The sequence below is a fragment of the Muntiacus reevesi genome, chromosome 12, assembly GCF_963930625.1.
Source record: "Muntiacus reevesi chromosome 12, mMunRee1.1, whole genome shotgun sequence".
Classification (NCBI taxonomy): Eukaryota; Metazoa; Chordata; class Mammalia; order Artiodactyla; family Cervidae; genus Muntiacus; species Muntiacus reevesi.
In genome coordinates, this window is record NC_089260.1 from 12,318,595 (window position 1) to 12,339,655 (window position 21,061).

At 41.2% G+C, this 21,061-nt stretch overlaps 1 non-coding gene across 1 annotated transcript; it reads right to left on the reverse strand.

Annotated features, from left to right (window-relative positions):
- Positions 1-13,798: 13,798 nt before the first annotated feature.
- LOC136145301 (small nucleolar RNA SNORA70) lies at positions 13,799-13,932 on the reverse strand. The gene has a single exon (XR_010658745.1). It is a non-coding gene; the product is annotated as a small nucleolar RNA SNORA70 (small nucleolar RNA).
- Positions 13,933-21,061: the final 7,129 nt, after the last annotated feature.

The window sequence follows — 21,061 nt, forward strand, 5'->3', positions numbered from 1 at the left end:
TGGTCTTTCTTCAGAAGTTTGGTAGTCCTGCTTAGTGAGGTGGTCAAGCATTTGATGGTATAAGAGACACAGTATTGTCACTGTCATTTATTTCCTTTGAAATAATGGGGGAAATGTAGAAGAGTTCATAACTGAAAAATAATACAAGGTGTATTTTTGTTCTCTAGTCTTCAAAGTAGTTTTACAAGGAACTTTTCATTACTTAAAATTTTCAAGCAAAATATAATAATGATTACTCTTTTTTTTTTTTTTTTGTAGCTAAGAAAAAAACTTCTGCATTGCATAGGAAGGTTCTACTTGGGCTAGAAGTGTGTGTTTACCCATGATATGCTGAAACTCTGAGATTCTGTGAAAATGTCCATTTTTCATGCTTCTAGTGTGGTTGCCTTTTGGGTTCAATTTTAACTACACACACACTTAAAAGGGGGATGCAATCCTGTTTTAATGCCCAAACCTTCATATTTGTTTTGCTGAAGAATACAATGTCTCTCAAGAAATGTTTTAGTCTCATGAGAGGAACATTTCACTGTAAATGTTCAAGAACTCATATCCACTAGTGAATTCATGTCTATGCAATGGGAATACCTCTGGGTAAAAGGTATAAAAAATCATTTTATAAAGGAGATTATTTAACAGTACATCAGACTTTCAAATGTTAGTGTACCCTGGCAGTGCACCTGTTGTATAAAGAAATGTATCATTTTATGTAATCCCTCCTTTTATCACATCCCTCCTTTCAAGGTTTCTGCCATAGAATCATAAGTTGCAGTAAACGAGCGCATCTTTACCATATGCTGTGCCGTTTAAACTTCACGGACCTCAATTTTATCCCCGCCCAGTCTTCATCTTTCTGACCTGTTCCCATAAAGAAGTTTCTTTCCATCCCAGTAACAGTTTCTGCTGTCTTCAGGCCAGTGTACCTGCATCACTGGTAATTAGAATCATGGGCTGTTGCCTGCTCTGGAAGACACTTAGATGTCACTCCTAATTTATAGTCAAAGGGATTGAGCCCAGATTGGTGAAGGGACTTCTCCTACCTCAGTGTGAAAATACGCATTACCTCCTTTGTTGTCTAAATACTTCCCAAGGCTCTTGCCACCTCTCTCTCCCTGCAGCCACTGCCCCCTTCAACCTCCATCACTTTTTCTTTGGACACTAGTATAACAGCCTCTTGTTTGGCCTTTCCTGATCTTCCCTTGCCCACTTTACGCTGGCTTGTCCTACTCGAGGTAGACTAATCAGTCTAAAATATGAATATGGCTGCTGCTGCTTCTGTGCTAAGCTACCCGTTACCTTCAAAGTGGATGCCAAGTTTTTTAGCCCAGTGCCCCAGCCGCTCTGTGACTTCACCCCTATCCATCTCTCTAGCCTGACTTCCCAACCTTTCCTCTTCACTCTTCATGCTCCCTTAATGTTAAACCATGTGCAGTGCCCCCACCCCGCATCCATACCACCACACTATCACTCACCTGTGTGTGAGGTATTCCTGTATCTGTCTGATGTTCTAAGTGGCAAGTCAATGAAACCAACCCTGGTTAATTTAGGCAGAAAAGAGGCTTATGGAAAGGCCATTGCATGGCTCACAGAATTACCATAGGGGCTGAAGAACTAGGTCAGAGGCTATCCAGATGAAACTGAAGTTCAAATCATGCTCCTGAGCAGGTCCACAGAGCTTGCACTGTGATGGCCCCCACTTTGCAGCCGGCTCTACTGCACCCTGATTCTGAGGGGGAGGGAGCTGCCCATTGGCACAATGCTCATGGAAGCTGGACCTTGACATGGTGGCTTTTAATGCCAGAGAGAGTTTTTTGGTGATCTTTATTTCTTTGTGTCACTAGCTCTCACTTTAGCATTTTTTGGCACCTGTGTCTGCTTCTCCGAGCCTAAGTCACCTGCTTGTCCCTGTATGCATGGGGGAGAGAAAGTACCAGCAGGGTTCACTATGCTGGAAATCCTGCAAAGCTTCAAAAGGAGGGAAATTCCCCAAACAAAGGAAGTTCAGATGCTTCAGAGGCAGAAGAGTGACAATTGTCCAATAGGATTCCTTAGCCTTTATGAGCTGCCCAACGTCTGTTCATGGCTTACTTTCATGTGTCATCCAACGTTATTCATCTTTATTCATTATTGCTCATGTTTTAACATAAGCACATGTGTCTTTGCCTCAAGGAAATCTTCCCTTGCACACAGGTTTTGGGTTGTTTCTCCCTTGGCCTTTTGGGTCTATTTGTGCCTTATCACTTTTGAAAATTTATTATGTTCCTATATAGGTAATTGTGTCCAGCTCTTGTTTTTTAAGGCTTCCCACGTGGCTCAGTGGTAAAGAACCTGCCTGCCAATGCAGGAGATACAGGAGATGTGGGTTTGATCCCTGGGCTGGGAAGATTCCCTGGAGAAGGAAATGGCAACCCACACCAGTGTTCTTGCCTGGAAAATCCCACGGACACAGGAGCTTGGTGGGCCGCAGTTCATGGGATCACAGAGTTGACTGAGCATGCATGCATGCACTTGTTTTTAACCCCCTCCTCCTTCTGAGGGTAGGGACTGTGCATTAGGTATCTTTGGTACCCAGTGTGTACTATAGGGTTTGATGAATTCATTCATTCATTTGTTCACTGTTTGTTGAACTGAATGGAACTGAATTGCTGAAGATTACATAAGGAACCAGTGCCAGAGATGGGAGTAAAACTCAAGTCTCTTGAGTTCAGTGTTTGTAAAATAACAGAAAGAGGCACATCCCTCCTTTCCTTTCTTCCATTGAATTCTTACTGATTCCCTCCACTGTTTAGATTCTGCCAGTCTTCATCATTCCCAGAGGATTCCTTTCCCAATCATTGCCAGGGCAAATGGTTTAAGGAACCCAGATCTGTTGATTGGTAGATTGTGGCCCTATCCTGGATATGGAAGAGACAAATGCAGAGAACTTTTAGGAAAATATATGCAGCTACAGTTTGGCTTGGAATGATCATACCTCAAATTGAATTAGGTTTCCTTGGAGCAGAAGGTCTAAAAGATCAATGCTTTGGCCCATGGACTTGCTGGCCAAGAAGTGCATGCATTTTTAAGAGAAACATAAACACGGCTCATGTTGGTCATACGGCAGCTTGGGTAGATGGATTTATACTTCATCAGACAGTTGGTCCCTGGGTAGAAATGTGGGCCAAGGGCCAGGAGATCCCTATTCAGTTTCCAGTTAAGTCATCTCTGTTTATTTCTCACAAAATACATATTTAGAAAAAATTGAAATTAAAACGTCATGCTTAAAACACTCTATAGTAAACAGAGGCTTTAAAAGAAGAGCTGCTGCCAGCACCACTTTTTGTTAAAGCTGTATCCAATTTAAAGTTTATTTTATACCCAGGATACAGAATGGGGTGCAGAGTGCTACAGAAGTCACCATCCATCTGATCAGACATTTCGGCAGGACTTTTCCCTGAACAGGATACTCACAGGCTTGGGGGCTGGCTTTGGGCATTGATGGATGTGAGAGGGTGCACACGTGGGTTCCTGGACGCTACATGGATGCCTCTACAGCCCTTTCCTTTCTGCTGGGCTCTGCAAGTCCTGCTGATTTTATCTTTTAAGTATCTCCTTTCTATTCATCTCCTCCCCTCACCTGGTCCTGGTCCCATACCTGTCACCTCCTGGTTTGTGTCTCTGTGCCCCCTATTGCCTCTATCCAAGCAATCCTGACCATTTTATTTGCACCACCTTCTCGGCTTCATATATATCTGTGGTCTCCTGTTGCTCTTAGAATAAGGCAAAAATGTGTAACATGGCCCCAGCCCTTAGATCTGGTCCCACCTGGCTCTCCGGCTTAGCTTGCCATCTGCCGCTATAGTCCACGCTTTCTCTAGGGCAGCCATACTGTGCTCGTCTTAGGGGTCACTTCCTTAGGAAACTCTTCCCTACCTTCTTACCCACAGTGAGATCCCCCTTGTTTATCCTCATACTACAGGGCAAGAACATGCTTTTCCTTTTCAGCATTTATCATCATTTGAACTTGCATATTTATTTCTGTGATTATTTGAATAATCTTTTTGTCTTTCCTACCACTAAACCATACATTCATCGAGTACTTACTGCATATTAGGCAATTTCTAAGTCCTTTCAAAACAACAGCGTTTTTAATCCTCATAAAACCTGAGGAAGTGTGTCCTTCTTGAGGGCTTAAGTAACTTGCTCACGGCCACAGAGATAGCTAGCATAGAGACAGGATTTGCACCCAGGCAGTCTTGCCACAGGATATAAAGACTTAATCAGGACACTGCATTGCTTTCTTAATAGATAAAGATTTCTCATTCCTGTTTCTTTATTGCCCCTTTAAGAGCCCTTTTCAGACATGCTGTACTGAAATGAAAATTTAATGCTGTAGATGTACTGTTGTGGTGGGCAGAATGATGTCCTTTACACCTCCCCCTCCTCCTCACAAGACATCCAATTCTACACCCTGCAACCCATGAATAAATCATATTGCATAGTAAGGGGAAATTAGGGCTGTAGATGAAATTAAGGTTATTAATCTGATGACCTTGAGTGAAGTAGATTATTCTGTATTTTCCTGGTGGTCCTGATGTAATCACAAAGGCTCTTCAAGTGAAAGAGGAAGGCCAGATAGCCAGTGTGAAGGAGATGCAGTGTAAGAAAGACTCGAGTGCCATTGCTGGCTTTGAAGATGGAAGAAGGCCATGAGCCAAGGAATATGGGCAGCCTCTTGGAGCTGGAAAAGGCACGGAAACAGATCCTTCCCCAGAGCGTGAGAAGGAACGCAGCCCTGCCAACACTTTGCTTTCAGTCCAGTGAAGCCCATTTCGCACTTCTCACTCCCAGGACAAGAAGATTATAAATTTGTGTTATCTTAAGCTACTAAGTTTATGGTAATTTGTTACAGCAACAATAGAAAACTAATACAGTGAATACAACCATGCACACACGTGTGTGTGTGTATGTGTGTGTATCTCTATATATACATGCGTACACACCCATCCTAAAGGAGATCAGTCCTGGGTGTTCACTGGAAGGACTGGTGCTGAAGCTGAAACTCCAGTACTTTGGCCACCTCATTCGAAGAGTTGACTCATTGGAAAAGACCCTGATGCTGGGAGGGATTGGGGGCAGGAGGAGAAGGGGATGACAGAGGATGAGATGGCTGGATGGCATCACTGACTCAATGGGCATGAATTTGAGTAAACTCCGGGAGTTGGTGATTGACAGGGAGGCCTGGCGTGCTGCGATTTATGGGGTCGCAAATAGTCGGATACAACTGAGCAACTGGACTGAACTGAACTGAACACACAATTGGATATCTTGAATGTACTATATAGATATCTGTGATTTATACATAAAATAAATAAGTTTTTCTTCATCATCCAGGAACCTGTTCCCCTTGATGGTGGTATTTCCTCTGTTAAGAATGCATATACTGGGCTATAAGAATCATCTCTGGTTTTGATCACTACTCAAGCTCCTGTTCCTGACATAGTGCCTGGCACATAGTAGCCACTCAATAAATATTTGTTGACTGAATGAGAGAATGAATAAGTCGATGAATGACTGTGAATGACTTGAATTAAATAGCCAGCTAATGGGAAATGAAAAGGGTTAACAGGTCCATGTTGGAAGTGAGTGAATCAATGTTTTTTAATAACTGCGAGACTAGCATTGTGAATGTTGTTCTGTCCACAAATTTATCAATGTGCAAGGGCACCTATACTCTTGCCTGGGAAATCTCCTGGACAGAGGAGGCTGGCAGGCTACAGTCCATGGGGTCACAAAAGAGTCAGACATGACATAGTGACTAAACAACAACAATAAGAACAAGAGCACCTGTTCAGTTCAGTCGCTCAGTAGTGTTTAACTCTTTGTGACCCCATGAACAGAGGACTTTCATCCTCTGTTGTCCCCTTCTCTTCCTGCCTTCAGTCTTTCCCAGCATCAGGATCTTCTCCAAAGATCTCCAAAGATCTGGCTCTTCATATCAAGTGGCCAAAGTACTGGAACTTCAGCTTCAGGACCAGTCCTTCCAATGAATATTCATGGTTGATTTCCTTTAGGATTGAACTGGTTTGAACTCCTTGCAGTCCAAGCGACTCTCAAGGGTCTTCTCCAGCACCACAGTTTGAAAGCATCAATTCTTTGGTGCTCAGCCTTCTTTCTGATCCAACTCTCAAATCCATACATGACTACTGGAAAAACCATAGCTTTGACTCTACAAACCTTTGTTGGCAAGGTAATGTCTCTGCTTTTAAATATGCTGTCTAGGTTTGTTATAGCTTTTCTTCCAAGGAACAAGTGTCTTTTAATTTCATACTGCAGTTCCATCTGTATCGATTTTGGAACCCAAGAAAATAAAATCTCTCACTGTTTCCATTGATTTCCCATCTATTTGCCATTAAGTGATGGGACCAGATGCCATGATCTTTGTTTTTTGAATGTTGAGTTCGGCTTTTTCACTCTCCTCTTTCACTTTCACCAAGAGGCTTTTTTTAAGCTCCCCTTTGCTTTTTACTGTAAGAGTGGTGTCATCTGCATATTTGAGGTTATTGATATTTCTCCTGGCAATCTTGATTCCAGCTTGTGCTTCATCCAGCCCAGCATTTCACATGATGTACTCTGCAATAAGTTAAATAAGCAAAGTGACAACATACAACCTTGACGTACTCCGTTCCCAAATGGATCCAGTCCATTGTTCCATGTCCAGTTCTAACTGTTGCTTCTTGACCTGCATACAAATTTCTTAGTGGCAAGTAAGGTGATCTGGTATTCCCATCTCTTGAAGCATTTTTCACAGTTTATTGTGATCCACACAGTCAAAGGCTTTAGCATAGTCAGTGAAGTAGAAGTAGATGATTTTCTGCAATTCTCTTGCTTTTTCTATGATCCAGCGGATGTTGGAAATTTGATCTCTGGTTCCTCTCCCTTTTCTAAATCCAGTTGAACATCTGGAAGTTCTCAGTTCACCTACTGTTGAAGCCAAGCTTGGAGAATTTTGAGCATTACTTTGCTAGCATGTGAGATGAGTGCAATTGTGTGGTAGTTTGAACATCCTTTGGCAATGCCTTTCTTTGGGATTGGAATGAAAATTGACCTTTTCCAGTCCTGTGGCCACTGCTGAGCTAAATTTGCTGGCATATTGACTGCAGCACTTTTACAGCATCATCTCTTAGTATTTGAAACAGCTCAACTGGACTTCCATCACCTCCACTAGTTTTGTTTGTAGTGATGCTTCCTAAGCCCCACTTGACTTCACACTCCAGGATGTCTGACTTTAGGTGAGTGATCACACCATCATGTTTATCTGGGTCATGAAGATCTTTTTTGTATAGTTCTTCTGTTTATTCTATTTATCTCTTCTTAATATCTTCTGCTTCTTTCAGGGCCATACCATTTCTGTCCTTTATTGAGCCTATTTTTGCATGAAATGTTCCCTTGGTATCTCTAATTTTCTTGAGGAGATCTCTAGTCTTTCCCATTCTATTGTTTTACTCTATTTCTTTGCATTGTTCACTGAGGAAAGCTTTCTAATCTTTCCTTGCTATTCTTTGGCATTCTGCATCCAGATGAATATATCTTTTCTTTTCTCCTTTGTCTTTTGTTTCTTTTGTTTTCTTAGGTATTTGTAAGGCCTCTTCAGAGGACCATTTTGCCTTCTTGCTTTTCTTTTCCTTAGGGATGGTTTTGATCACTGCCTCCCATACAATGTTATGAACCTCTACTTACAGTTCCTCAGACACTCTGTCTATCAGATCTAATCCCATGAATCTGCCTGTCACTTCCACTGTATAATCATAAGGGATTTGATTTAGGTCTGAATGGTCTAATGGCTTTACCTACTTTCTTCATTTTAAGTCTGAATTTGGCAATAAGGAGTTCATGATCTGAGCCACAGTCAGCTCCAGATCTTGTTTTTGCTGACTGTATAGAGTTTCTCCATCTTCAACTGCAAAGAATATAATCAGTCTGATTTTGATATTGACCATCTGCTGATGTCCATGCGTAGAGACATCTCTTGTGTTGTTGGAAGAGGGTGTTTGCTATGGCCAGTGCATTCTCTTGGCAAAACTCTGTTAGCCTTTGCCCTGCTTCAGTTTGTACTCCAAAGCCAAACTTCCCTGTTACTCCAGGTATCTCTTGACTTCCTACTTTTGCATTCCAGTCCCCTATCATGCAAAGGACATCTTTTTCTGGTGTTATTTCTAGAAGGTCTTGTAGGTCTTCATAGAACCGTTCAGCTTCTTCGGCATTAGTGGTTGGGGCATAAACTTGGATTACTGTGATACTGAATGGTTTACTTGGAAAAGAACAGAGATCATTCTGTTGTTTTTGTGATTGTCCCCAAGTACTGCATTTCAGACTCTTATGTTCACTTTGAGGACTACTGCCTTTCTTCTAAGGGATTCTTGCCCACAGCGGTAGATATAATGGTCATCAGAATTAAATTTGCCCATTCTGGTCCATTTTAGTTCACTGATTCCTAAAATGTCGATGTTTACTCTTACCATCTCCTGTTTGACTTCCAATTTACCTTGATTCATGAACCTAACATTCCAAGTTCCTATGCTATATTGCTCTTTACAGCGTTGGACTTTAGTTTCACCACCAGACACATTCACAACTGGGCATTGTTTCCACTTTGACTCAGCCTCTTCACTTCTGGAAATATTTCTCTGCTCTTTTCCAGTAGCATATTGAGCACCTACCAACCTGGGGAGTTCATCTTTTGTGTCATATCTTTTTGCCTTTACATACTGTCCATTGGTTCCCCAAGGCAAGAATGCTGAAATGCTTTACCATTCCCTTCTCCACTGGACCATGTTTTGTCATAACTCTCCACCGTGACCTATCTGTCTTGGGTGGCCCTTCATGGCCTGGCTCGTAGTTTCATTGAGTTACACAAAACTCTGATCCATGTGATCAGTTTGGTTCATTTTCTGTGATTGTGGCTTTCATTCTGTCTGCCCTCTTGATGGATAAGGCTTGTGGAAGTTTCCTTATAGGAAGGACTGGTCAAGGGCTTCCCGGATGGCTCTAGTGGTAAAGAACTTGCCTGCCAAAGCAGGAAACTAAATAGACTCGAGTTCAGTCTCTGGGTTGGGAAGATTCCCTGGAGAAGGGAATGGCAAACCACTCCAGTATTCTTGCCTGGAGAATCCTATGGACAGAGGAGCCTGGTAGGTCCATGGGGTAAAGACAAGACTGAAGCGATTTAGCATGGCCTTGGGGGAATCTTGCATCATGGTCTTGCTCTGATGGGCGGGGCCATGCTCAGTAAATCTTTAATCCAATTTTCTGCTAATGGGTGAGGCTTTGTTCCCTTCCTGTAGTTTGACCTGAGGCCAAGTTTGATAGGGGTAATGGCAGGACTCCCCTGGTGGCTCAGACAGTAAAGTGTCTGCCTGCAATGTGGGAAACCTGGTTTCGATCCCTGGGTCGGGAAGATCCCCTAGAGAAGGAAATGGCAACTCACTCCAGTATTCTTGCCTAGAAAATCCCATGGACGGAGGAATCTGGTAGGCTATAGTCCATGAGGTTGCTAAGAGTCAGACACGACTGAGTTTTTTCTTTTTTTTAATGGCATTAATGGCAACCTCCTTCAAAAGGACTTATGCCAGCATGCATGGCACCCAGGACTGTTGTATTCTGTGCCCCTGACTCCAAAGCAGGCCACTGTTGACCCACACCTCTGCCAGAGACTCCAGGACACTCGCAGGCAAGTCTAGCTCAGATTCTTGTGGCATCACTGCTCCTTTCTCTTGGGTCCTGATGTGCACTAGGTTTTGCTTGTATGTGTTTTGTAGTGCTGGGTTAAAGTGATCAAGGCACCAGCAAAAGGGGCTTGCCAGTGTTGGCTCTGGGGTGTGCTCTGAGCAATGGTAGACAAACAGCCTCAGTCTGCCTGAAGTCTGGGGGATAACTGGATGAAGTAGCCTCACATTCAGGAAAAGGAATCACGGTGTATTGTGAATCACATAAAACTCCATTTATCCACAATCAGGCTTTCTACATATCAGGCTCTTTCTCTGTACTAATCCCAGGTGGAGCCAAGAGCTTCAGTGAGAGTGTTAGTTGCCCAGTTGTGTCTGACTGTTTGCGACCCCTTGGACTGTAACCCACCAGCCTCCTCTGTCCATGGGATTCTCCAGGAAAGAATACTGGCGTGGGTGGTCATTTTCTTTTCTGGGGGATTTTCCTGACCCAGGGATAGAACCTGAGTCTCCTGTATTGCAGGCAGCTTCTTTACCATCATAGCCACCAGGGGCTTCAGGGGCAGATGTTAACTCTCTTCCCATCCACCTGTCAAGTGTTCATTTGGGAGGAGTTTCCAGGGCTCGGATTTTGGTGGCCTTGCTTTGACAGGAGAACCCACACCCCGCTGTGGTTTCCTGCCCACCTCCCTGCTCTCGGGAAGGTGCTAGGCTCTTCCCGGGGCCTCTCTGTGTCTGTCTTTCAGTGATGATAGGAGCACTACAGCCCTTTGGATGACAGGCCACACTGGCTTTGGTTCTGCCCCTGGCGCTGATGAGCTGAGTGCATTCCTTTCTGGCTCTCCTAGAGATGCTATGTGAGACTGTCAGGCAGAACCAACCCATCGGGGTGAATCTAGGGGGATGAAGTGTGGAATGTGCTGAGCTCTGCACTTGCATTCCAGCAGGGACTGGGCAGAGTCTGCAGGACTGTGGGGAGGGGGCTGGGGGTCTTTGGGGGAGGCAGCCAAGATGGGAGTGCAGCAGAGGAGGACTCTAGGGGAGGAATTTCTCAGGCGCCTCTGAGCGATGGTCTCAGAACCTTGCTTGGCAGAATCTGTCACTTCGCTTGATCTCACCACATGGCAGTGCTGGTCTCCAGGGCCTACGCATAGCTAACAAGGAACACTTGTCTGGCGTTCATGCTTACAAATAACTTTCTGTGTAAGATCTCAGGACGGTGAGTCTTGAAAGGGGTCTGGCCTCATCTCTCTGTGGTTGTTCTGTTTCCATATCGTAGCCATGGTTGATTCCAATGCCTACTATGTACGATGATAACACCAAACACAAACATTTGGATTGCATTTTCCATTCAATGTATTTTTTTTTACTTCCATTAGCTAATTCATATCCAATCCTGGATCTTATTCTTTCATTTTTCAGATGAGAAATCTAAAGTTTAGCAAAGCACACAAACATACATTATTTATTCATTAGGCTATGAAAATAATAGTATGATCCATCAAAGAATAATATGTATGCACTATAAGCACTTATATTCCTTTAATTCCCAGAGTACTGGGGGTAGGCATGATTATTGCTCTCAGTTGGCAGTTGTGAAAATTGGGGTGCAAGGTGGCTAGCAATATACGCAGACTCAGACAGCTACTAAGATGAAGCAGGATTTGAACTCAGGGAACCTGGCTTCATAAACTATAGCTTCAATCCTGTGCATTCAGCATCCCTACACAGTGGGTATTCCCAGTGCTTGAATTCCACACCCTTCTTTCATCTCTACTAAGGTACCTTTCTATGCCAAGCAATTTGCGAAGGAAGATGACACTGTTTCTGCTTCTAGTTTGGGTGGAGGAGTAAGGTGTGATCCAAGAGACTTTGCGGGGCAGAGTTCAGTTCAGTTCAGTCGCTCAGTCATGTCTGACTCCCTGTGACCCCATGGACTGCAGCACGCCAGGGCTCCCTGTCCATCACCAACTCCCGGAGCCTACCCAAACTCATGTCCGTTGAGTCAGTGATGCCATCCAACCATCTCATCCTCTGTCGTCCCCTTCTCCTCCTGCCTTCAATCTTTCCCAGCATTAAGGTCTTTTCAAATGAGTCAGCTCTTCGTATCAGGTGGCCAAAGTATTGGAGTTTCAACTTCAGCATCAGTCCTTCCAATGAATATTCAGGACTGATTTCCTTTAGGATGAACTGGTTGGATCTCCTTGCAGTCCAAGGGACTCTCAAGAGTCTTCTCCAACACCTCAGTTCAAAAGCATCAATTCTTTGGCACTCCTTTTTATAGTCCAAATCTCACATCCATATGTGATTACTAGAAAAACCATAACCTTGACTAGACAGACCTTTGTTGACAAAGTAATGTCTCTGCTTTTTAATATGCTGTCTAGGTTGGTCCTAACTTTCCTTCCAAGGAGTAAGTGTTTTTTTATTTCATGACTGCAGCCACCATCCACAGTGATTTTGGAGCCCCCCAAAAGAAAGTCTGCCACTGTTTCCACTATTTCCCCATCTATTTGCCATGAAGTGATGGGACTGGATGCCATAATCTTAGTTTTCTGAATGTTGAACTTTAAGACAACTTTTTCACTCTCCTCTTTCACTTTCATCAAGAGGCTCATTAGTTCTTCTTCACTTTCTGCCATAAGGGTGGTGTCATCTGCATAGTTGAGGTTATTGATAATTCTCCCAGCAATCTTGATTCAAGCTTGTGCTTCCTCCAGCCCAGCATTTCTCATGATGTACTCTGCATATAAGTAAAATAAGCAGGGTGACAATATACAGGCTTGAGGTGCTCCTTTTCCTATTTGGAACCAGTTTGTTGTTCCATGTCCAGTTCTAACTGTTGCTTCCTGACCTGCATACAGATTTTTCAAGAGGCAGGTCTGGTATTCCCATCTCTTTAAGAATTTTCCACAATTCATTGTGATCCACATAGTCAAAGGCTTTGGCATAGTCAATAAAGCAGAAATAGATGTTTTTCTGGAATTCTCTTGCTTTTTCGATGATATAGTGGATGTTGGCAATTTGATCTCTGGTTCCTCTTCCTTTTCTAAAACCAGCTTGAACATCTGGAAGTTCACGGTTCACATATTGTTGAAGCCTGGCTTGGAGAATTTTGAGCATTGCTTTGCTAGTGTGTGAGATGAGTGCAATTGTGTGGTAGTTTGAGTATTCTTTGCCATTGCCTTTCTTTGGGTTTGGAATGAAAACTGACCTTTTCCAGTCCTGTGGCCACTGCCGAGTTTTCCAAATTTGCTGGCATATTGACTGCAGCACTTTCACAGCATCATCTTTTAGGATGCAGAGGTCAAGCGGAGCTCTGAGTGACCATGAAGAATGGTCCAGGAGACCTATTCCCTGTTGTATTCATAGCCCCTTCCCTGGGGATCTTACTCATGCTGGCCTCCCAGACCCAAAGTCTCTCATAAATGGAGTAGCTTTTGCAGTTGTCCTGGATTAGTCATTTTGACCTTGGATTTGAGGGTTTGGGGACCATGCCTCTGGGAAATTTTCTCTTAGAAAATTTCCACCTCTGTTAAACACAGAGGTCGTTGGCAAGCAAACTGCTCAAAAGAAATATCCCGAACTGTCCTGCACCAGGTGTCTGAAGACAGAGACCCTATGGGTTTTAGCTTTCCTTTTGCTGGTGTCTTGGGATTTGGAAGGATCATATCTTGCTGTCAGTTCTAGGAGCTGCTTTTTCTTTTCTCTCTTTTCTTTTACAGGAAAGTAAGATTTATTGGTGGGTATGAGTAAGGAAGGAACAAGGCAATTAGGGATATATTTGACCCCAACCCCCCAGGCATCCAGGATGAGTTGCTTTCCTGTCACCGTAATTTCAAATTCATCTGCATTAAATTTAGTAAGTCTCCACTTCTTGGAGATATGAATCCTCTGGCGGCCAGGGAACTTGAACTTGGCCATGTGTGGGGCCTCAGTCACGCGCTCCTTGTCTTCCAGCTTGGTGCAGGTGGACATTATGATTTGACAGTGAGGACCCTGGCCACTGTGTCCTGGGGCTTTCCAAGGGCACCCTGCATACCTGTCTGGACCCTAGATTGGGGACAGGGTGCCAGACATAAATGTCCACTGGAAATGACTGTCTCCAAGGTCTCTTAGAGCTCCCCTTACATGTTGCAGTCTGCATACACCACCAAGGAGGCTGCTCTTTGCGGCCATTGCACATGGGCCACCATGGGGAGAAGAGGTCAGTTGGCTTAACTGGTTGCAAATAGGTGTTTCCTTCTCTAATCCTGGATTGAACACAGCACCCAACGGTTGCTTTCTCTCAGCCACTAGCCCAAATTTAACCTTGAATACTACCTCCATTTGGGCTTCATTTTATAGATTGAAATGCCATCTTTGCCTATATTTTGAAAACTCCAAATTGGACTATGTAGGTCTGGCATGTAATGATCTAAAATATTTGAAATTAGAGATGTCTTCAATTTCTTAAACATTTAGTGACTACCACACCACCGCCATAATTTTTCTGGAATCCCTACACTCTGGTTACTATAATCATCTTTTTTCTTTCACTAGCCATTCAAAAAACTCTGCTTCCTTCACTGGTGTTCTGTCCTCTTTCTTTCTTTGCCCACCCTGAGACTATGCCCTTGTCATTACACCTTGAAACTCCTGGACACTTGGCCAGTAAATACTTTATATGGGTATTTAGAGGACATTTGTTTATTTAGTGCAAATTTTAAAATTATTAAGTCCTCCTCCAACCCAATTGGCATATAATTTGTTTGGATGTTTGCTATTTGGGAAATAAATTGCAAGAATTTCTGTTTCTCACTCCTGGTGATGATCTTGATAATCTTGCTTTGTGTTCTTATGGCAAGAAAGTTGTCACTTTTGCTTACATATTTGTATCACCAAGTAATATAAAACCGTTTCATGTCATGTTTCCGTAGCATTTAATTCTTAACCTCTATGTAGGTTTTATTGACTGTGTTAGAGTGATTTGGGGCTTCCCTGGTAGCTACGATGGTAAAGAATCTGCCTGCAATGCAGGAGACCTGAGTTCAGTTCCTGGCTTGGGGAAGATCCCCTAGAAAAGGGAATGGCTACACACTCCAGTATTCTTGCTTGGAGAATTCCATGAACAGAGGATCCTGGCGAGCTACAGTCCATGGGGTCTCAAGGAGTTGGACAAGACTTAGCGACTAACACTACAGTTCACTTGTTTTCATGTCTGTTTCTCCTACAAATGTAAGTTTTCCATTATCAGGAATCCTTCCTCATCTATCTTTGCATATTCAGTCCAAGCATGGTTCTGGGGACAAAAAAAATGTCTAAATAAGTGATGTAGAAAAAAAATCAGATTGATATCTTTGATTTGTTTCATAAATGATCCACTGCTATCACTCACTGAATCATAACTGTGTATTTATGTCTCCTCTACCAAACTTTATGTTTTTGGCTTGGATCATTTATTACAAACAATAGATTAAAATGAACAATTGTGTGCTAACAAGTTGGATATTTCTAGAAACATACAACCTACCAAGACTGAATCATAATGAAACAGAAAATCTGAACAAACCAATTACTTTGTAAGGAGATTGAATCAATATGAACCTCCCCAAAAACAAGTCTAGTACCAGATGGCCTCACTGATGAATTCTACTAAACATTCAAAGAAGAATTAAAACCAACACTTCTCAAACTATTTCAAAAAATTGAAGAAGAAGCAATGTTTACAAACTTATGAGACCAGGATTATCCTGATACCAAAACCAGAATGGGATACTAAAAGAAAAGATACAGCCCAGTATTCCTGATGAACACAGATGCAAAAATCCTCAACAAAATGTTTACAAACCAAATTCAACAATACACTGAAAAGATCAAGTGGGATTTATCCACAAATCAATCAATGTGAGACATCACAGCAAAATGAAGAATAAAAATCATACAATCATCTCCATAGATGCAGTAAAAGCATTCGACAAATCAACATTCATTTATGATAAAAACTCTCAACAAATATGTGTATAGAGGATACAATATGTGTGGATATATATATTTGTGGATATATATATGTGCCTCAACATAATAAGCACTTCCCTGGTGGTGGAGGCAGTAAAGCGTCTACCTACAATGCGTGAAACCCGGGTTCAATCTCTTGGTTGGGAGGATCCCCTGGAGAAGGAAATGGCAACCCACTCCAGTACTCTTGCCTGGGAAATCCCATGGGTGAAGGAGCCTAGGAGGCTACAGTCCATGGGGTTGCAAAGAGTCGGACACACTGAGCGACTTCACTTTCTTTCACTTTCAACATAATAAATAAAAAAAAATAATAATAAAGTTCATAAATAACTTTATATTTGATGATGGAAAGCTGAAAACTTCCCACTAAGATCAGGGAAAAGACAAGGATGCTCACCCTTGCCTCTTCTATTCAACATAGTATTGGAAACAATATACAGAGAAATTAGGTAAGAAAAAGAAATAAAAAGCATCCAAATTGGAAAGGAAAAAATAACTGTCACTATCCTCACATGATATTATGTATAGAAAAGTCTAAAACTGCATCAGGAAATTGTTAGAACTAGTAGGCAAATTCAGTAAAGTTTTAGGATAAAAATCAATGCACAAAAATTTGTTGTATTTCTATACAATACTAATGAACTATTAGAAAGAGAAATTAAGAAAGCAATTCCACTCACAATTGAATCAAGAAAAATAAAATACCTAAGAATAAATGTAACCAAAGAGATGAAAGGCTTGTATATTGAAATTACAATAATGAAAGAAATTAAAGTTGTTGTTCAGTCTCTCAGTCATGTCTGACTCTTTGCAACCCCATGAACTGCAGCACGCCAGGCTTCCCTGTCCTTTACCATCTCACGGAGTTTGCTCAACTCATGTCCATTGAGTTGGTGATGCCATCCAACCATCTCATCCTCTGCTGTCCTCTTCTCCTCCTGCCTTCAATATTTCCCACCATCAGGGTCTTTTCCATGAGTCAGTTCTTCACATCAGATGGCCAAAGTACTGGAGTTTCAGCTTCAACATCAGTCCTTCTAATGAACATTCAGGATTGATTTCCTTTAGGATGGACTGGTTTGATATCCTTGCAGTCCAAGGGACTCTCAAGAGTCTTCTCCAACACCACAGTTCAAATGCATCAATTCTTTGGTGCTCAGCTTTCTTTATGGTCCAACTCTCACATCAGTACATGACTACTGGAAAAACCACAGCTTTGACTATACATACCTTTGTCAGCAAAGTAATATCTCTGCTTTTTAATATGCTCTCTAGGTTTGTCATAGCTTTTCTTCCAAAGAGCAAGTGTCTTTTAATTTCATGGCTGCAGTCACTATTCACAGTGATTCTGGAGCCCAAGAAAGTAAAGTCTGTCACTGTTTTCATTGTTTCCCTATCTATTTGCCATGAAGTGATGGGACCAGATGCCATGATCTTAGTTTTTTGAATGTTGAGTTTTAAGCCAATTTTTTCACTCTTCTCTTTCACCTTCATCAAGAAGCTCTTTAGTTCCTCTTTGCTTTCTGCCATAAGGGTGGTGTCATCTGCATATCTGATGTTACTGATATTTCTCCTGGCAATCTTGATTTCAGCTTGTGCTTCATCTAGCTCAGCATTTCACAAGCAAGTTAAATAAGCAGGGTGACAATATACAGGCTTGACACATAGTCAATGAAGCAGAAGTAGAAGTTTTTCTGGAATTCCTTTGCTTTTTCTATGATTCAAGGGATGGTGGCAATTTGATCTCTGGTTCTTCTGTCTTTTCTAAATCCAGCTTGCATATCGGAAATTTCTCGGTTCACGTACTGTTGAAGCCTGGCTTGGAGGACTTTGAGCATGACCTTGCTAGCATGTAAAAATGAGTGCAATTGTGCAGCAGTTTGCATGTGCTTTGGCACTGCCTTTCCTTGGGATTGGAGTGAAAACTGACTTTTTCCAGTCCTGTGGCCACTGCTGATTTTTCCAAATTTGCTGGCATATTGAGTGTAGCATTATAACAGCATCACCTTTTAGGCTTTGAAATAGCTCAGCTGGAATTCCGTCAGCTAAGGAAACACAGCCCCACCCATCAGCAGAAAATTGGGTTAAAGATTTACTGAGCATGGCCTTGCCCACCAGAGTAAGACCCAGTTTTCCCCATAGCCAGTCCCTCCCATCAGGAAGCTTCCACAAGCCTCCTATCCTCAGCAGAAGGCATACAGAATGAAAACCACAATCACAGGGAACTAAATCAATCACATGGATCACAGCCTTATCTAACTCAATGAAACTATGAGCCATGCCATGTAGGGCCACCCAAGATGGACGGGTCGTTCAGATAAAATGTGGTCCACTGGAGAAGGGAATGGCAAGCCACTTCAGCATTCTTGCCTTTAGAACCCAATGAACAGTATGAAAAGGCAAAAAGAAATTGAATATAATACAGATAAACAGAAAGATATTCTGTACTCATGGATCAGAAGAATCATTGTTACAATGTCTATACTACCCAAATGAATCTACAGATTCAATAGAATCCCTATCCAAATGCCACTGTTATTTTTCATAGAAATAAAACAAACAATCCTAAAAGTTACATGGAAACACAAAAGACCCCTCATAGCCAAAGCAAACTTTAGACAGGACAAAATTGAACACATCGTACATCCAGATTTCAAACTATATTATAAAGCTATAGCAATTAAAACAGTATGTTACTGGCATAAAAAAAGACACATTAGATGATGGAGCAGAATAGAAAGCTCAGAAATAAACCCGTGCATATATGATCAAATAATTTACAACAAAGTAGCCAGGGATATACAGAGGGGAAAGGGTAGTCTCCTCAATAAATGATATGGAAAAACTGGACAGTCATATGAAAAATATTAAAATTGAACTCCTGTCTTACACCATACACAAAACTTAATTCCAAATGGAACATTAGACTGGAAACCAAAAATCTCCTAGAAGAAAGCATAAGCAGTAATCTCGTCTGCATAGGTTTTGGCAATGATACTTTGGATTTGACACCCAAAAAAGAAGCAGCAAAAGCAAAAATAAAGCAAGCAGGACTACATCAAATGAAAAAGCTTCTGCACAACAAAGGAAACAATCAACAAAATGAAAGGGAACTCTACTGAATGGGAAAAAATATTTGCAAGTCATATCTGATAAAAGATAATGTCCCAAAATATATATGTATGGAAGCAACTGAAGTTTCCATTAGAGACATATAGACAAGGAAGATACACATATACACATAATGGAATATTACTCAGTGAAAGATAAGAGTGAAATCCTGTTATTTGTAACAGCAAGAATGGACCTAGAGAGTATTACGCTAACTGAAATGTCAGATAGAGAAAATAAAATACTGTAGATTTCACTTATATGTGGAACCTAAAATATTTAAGAACAAACATAACAAAAGTGAAACGGATTTATTGATATAGTAGATAAACCAGAGTGGAGGGATTATGGAGGTAAGTGAAATAGGTGAAGGGGGTTAAGAGGTACATGCTTCTACTTATAAAGTAAATGTCACAACATAGAGACTATAATCAATAATACTGTAACACTTTTTATGTTTTCAGATTATAATTAGTCAGATAATGATAATTTTGTAATGCATAAAAATACTTAAATCACTGTTGTAAATCTTAAACTAATATAATATTGTAAGTCAAATATACTTCAATTAAAATATATAAAGAGCTCATGCAACTCAACAGCAAAAAACAAAAACAAAACAACCCCAAACCAAACAAATAAAAATCTGATTAAAAAATGAGCTGAGGATCTGAATAGACGTTTTTCCAAAGAAGACATACAGATAACCAACATGAAGAGATGCTCAACATCATTTATTTTCAGAGAAATGCAAATCAAAACCACATTGAGCTATCATCTCACACCTGTCAGAACAGCTGTTTTCAAAAAGAAAAGAAATAAAAAGTGTTGGTGAAGATGTGGAGAAAACATGACCTTTGTACACTGTTGGTGGGACTGTAAATTGGTGCACTCAATATGGAAAACACTATAGAAGTTCCTCAAAAAATTAAAAATGAAACTACCATATGATCCAGCAAATTTGCTTCTGGGTTTTTGAAATGAAAACACCAATTCAAAAATATATGCGCACTCCCATGCTCATTGTAGTATTATTTACAACAGTCAAGATATAGAAATCACCTATGTCCACTCATGGATGAATAGATAAAGAGATTGTGGTGTATATATACAATGGGCTGTTCATCAGCCATAGAATAATAAAATATTGCCATTTTTGTCAACACGGATGAAATCTGAGGGCAATTTGCTAAGTGAAATAAGTCAGACAGAGAAAGAAAAATGCCATATGATCTCTGTAATGCATGGAATCTAAACAAACAAACAAATCAAAAAATAAAAACCAAGCTTATAGATCCAGAGAACAGATTGCTGATTGCCAGAGGCGGGACAGGGGTATGCTGGGGTAAGTGTGGAACAAACTGGTGAAGAGGGTCAAAGGGTAAAAAGAAAAAAAAAAGTATTTTCCCTAAAATGCAAAACTCTAGTCAGTTTAACTGTATGTCCTTGTTGCTCAGCCACACAAAGACTGAATTTTCTTGTGTGTAAAATAATATCTACTCCATAGGTTGTCAAGAGCATCAAATGAGAATCTGTATCGTATGTGAAAGACTTTTGTGAACTGCATAAAACATTAAGATTAGCTGGGTGTTTATTTACATGTGCCTTTGTCTACACAGACATTGTGAGAGTAATGGGATTTCTGATCTTAGCAGGATGGTTAGGAGTTAAATCGGCAGAGAAGAGATGAGTCAGTATGCGGTAAAAATGATATGATGTGATAAAGAGCAGTTAATTGAAACCAAATAAAATTAAAAGAGAAACATGAATGGTACTTCTTTAAAAACAGTAATGCCCACAATTAATTAAAAAAAATATTTATGTAGCAATCTTGTGTTCTTCCCCTCCTTCCAAACCTGTGGTAATAAAACTATGTCACATGCTCAAAAAAACTACTTTTACTCAAATTAATAACATGTAATAAAAAACATTCATAGAGTACCATATGCCAGGTACTGTCCTGAGATCTTACAAGGGTTATCACACCAGACCCATTATTGTCTTCACTTTTTCAAGAACTAAAAGTACTTTTCTCAAACTGATGCCACTAAGTGGTGGAGCTGGGATCTGAGTGTATAGAATGAGCCAGAGGCCAAGCACTTAGCCACAGTGTTGTATGTCTTTTTGAGTAACTTACGTAACCAGTCTTAACCAATATCAATAACCTCAGATAAGCAAAGACACCACCCTTATGGCAGAAAGTGAAGAGAAACTAAAGAGCCTCTTGATGAAAACAGTGACTGACTTTATTT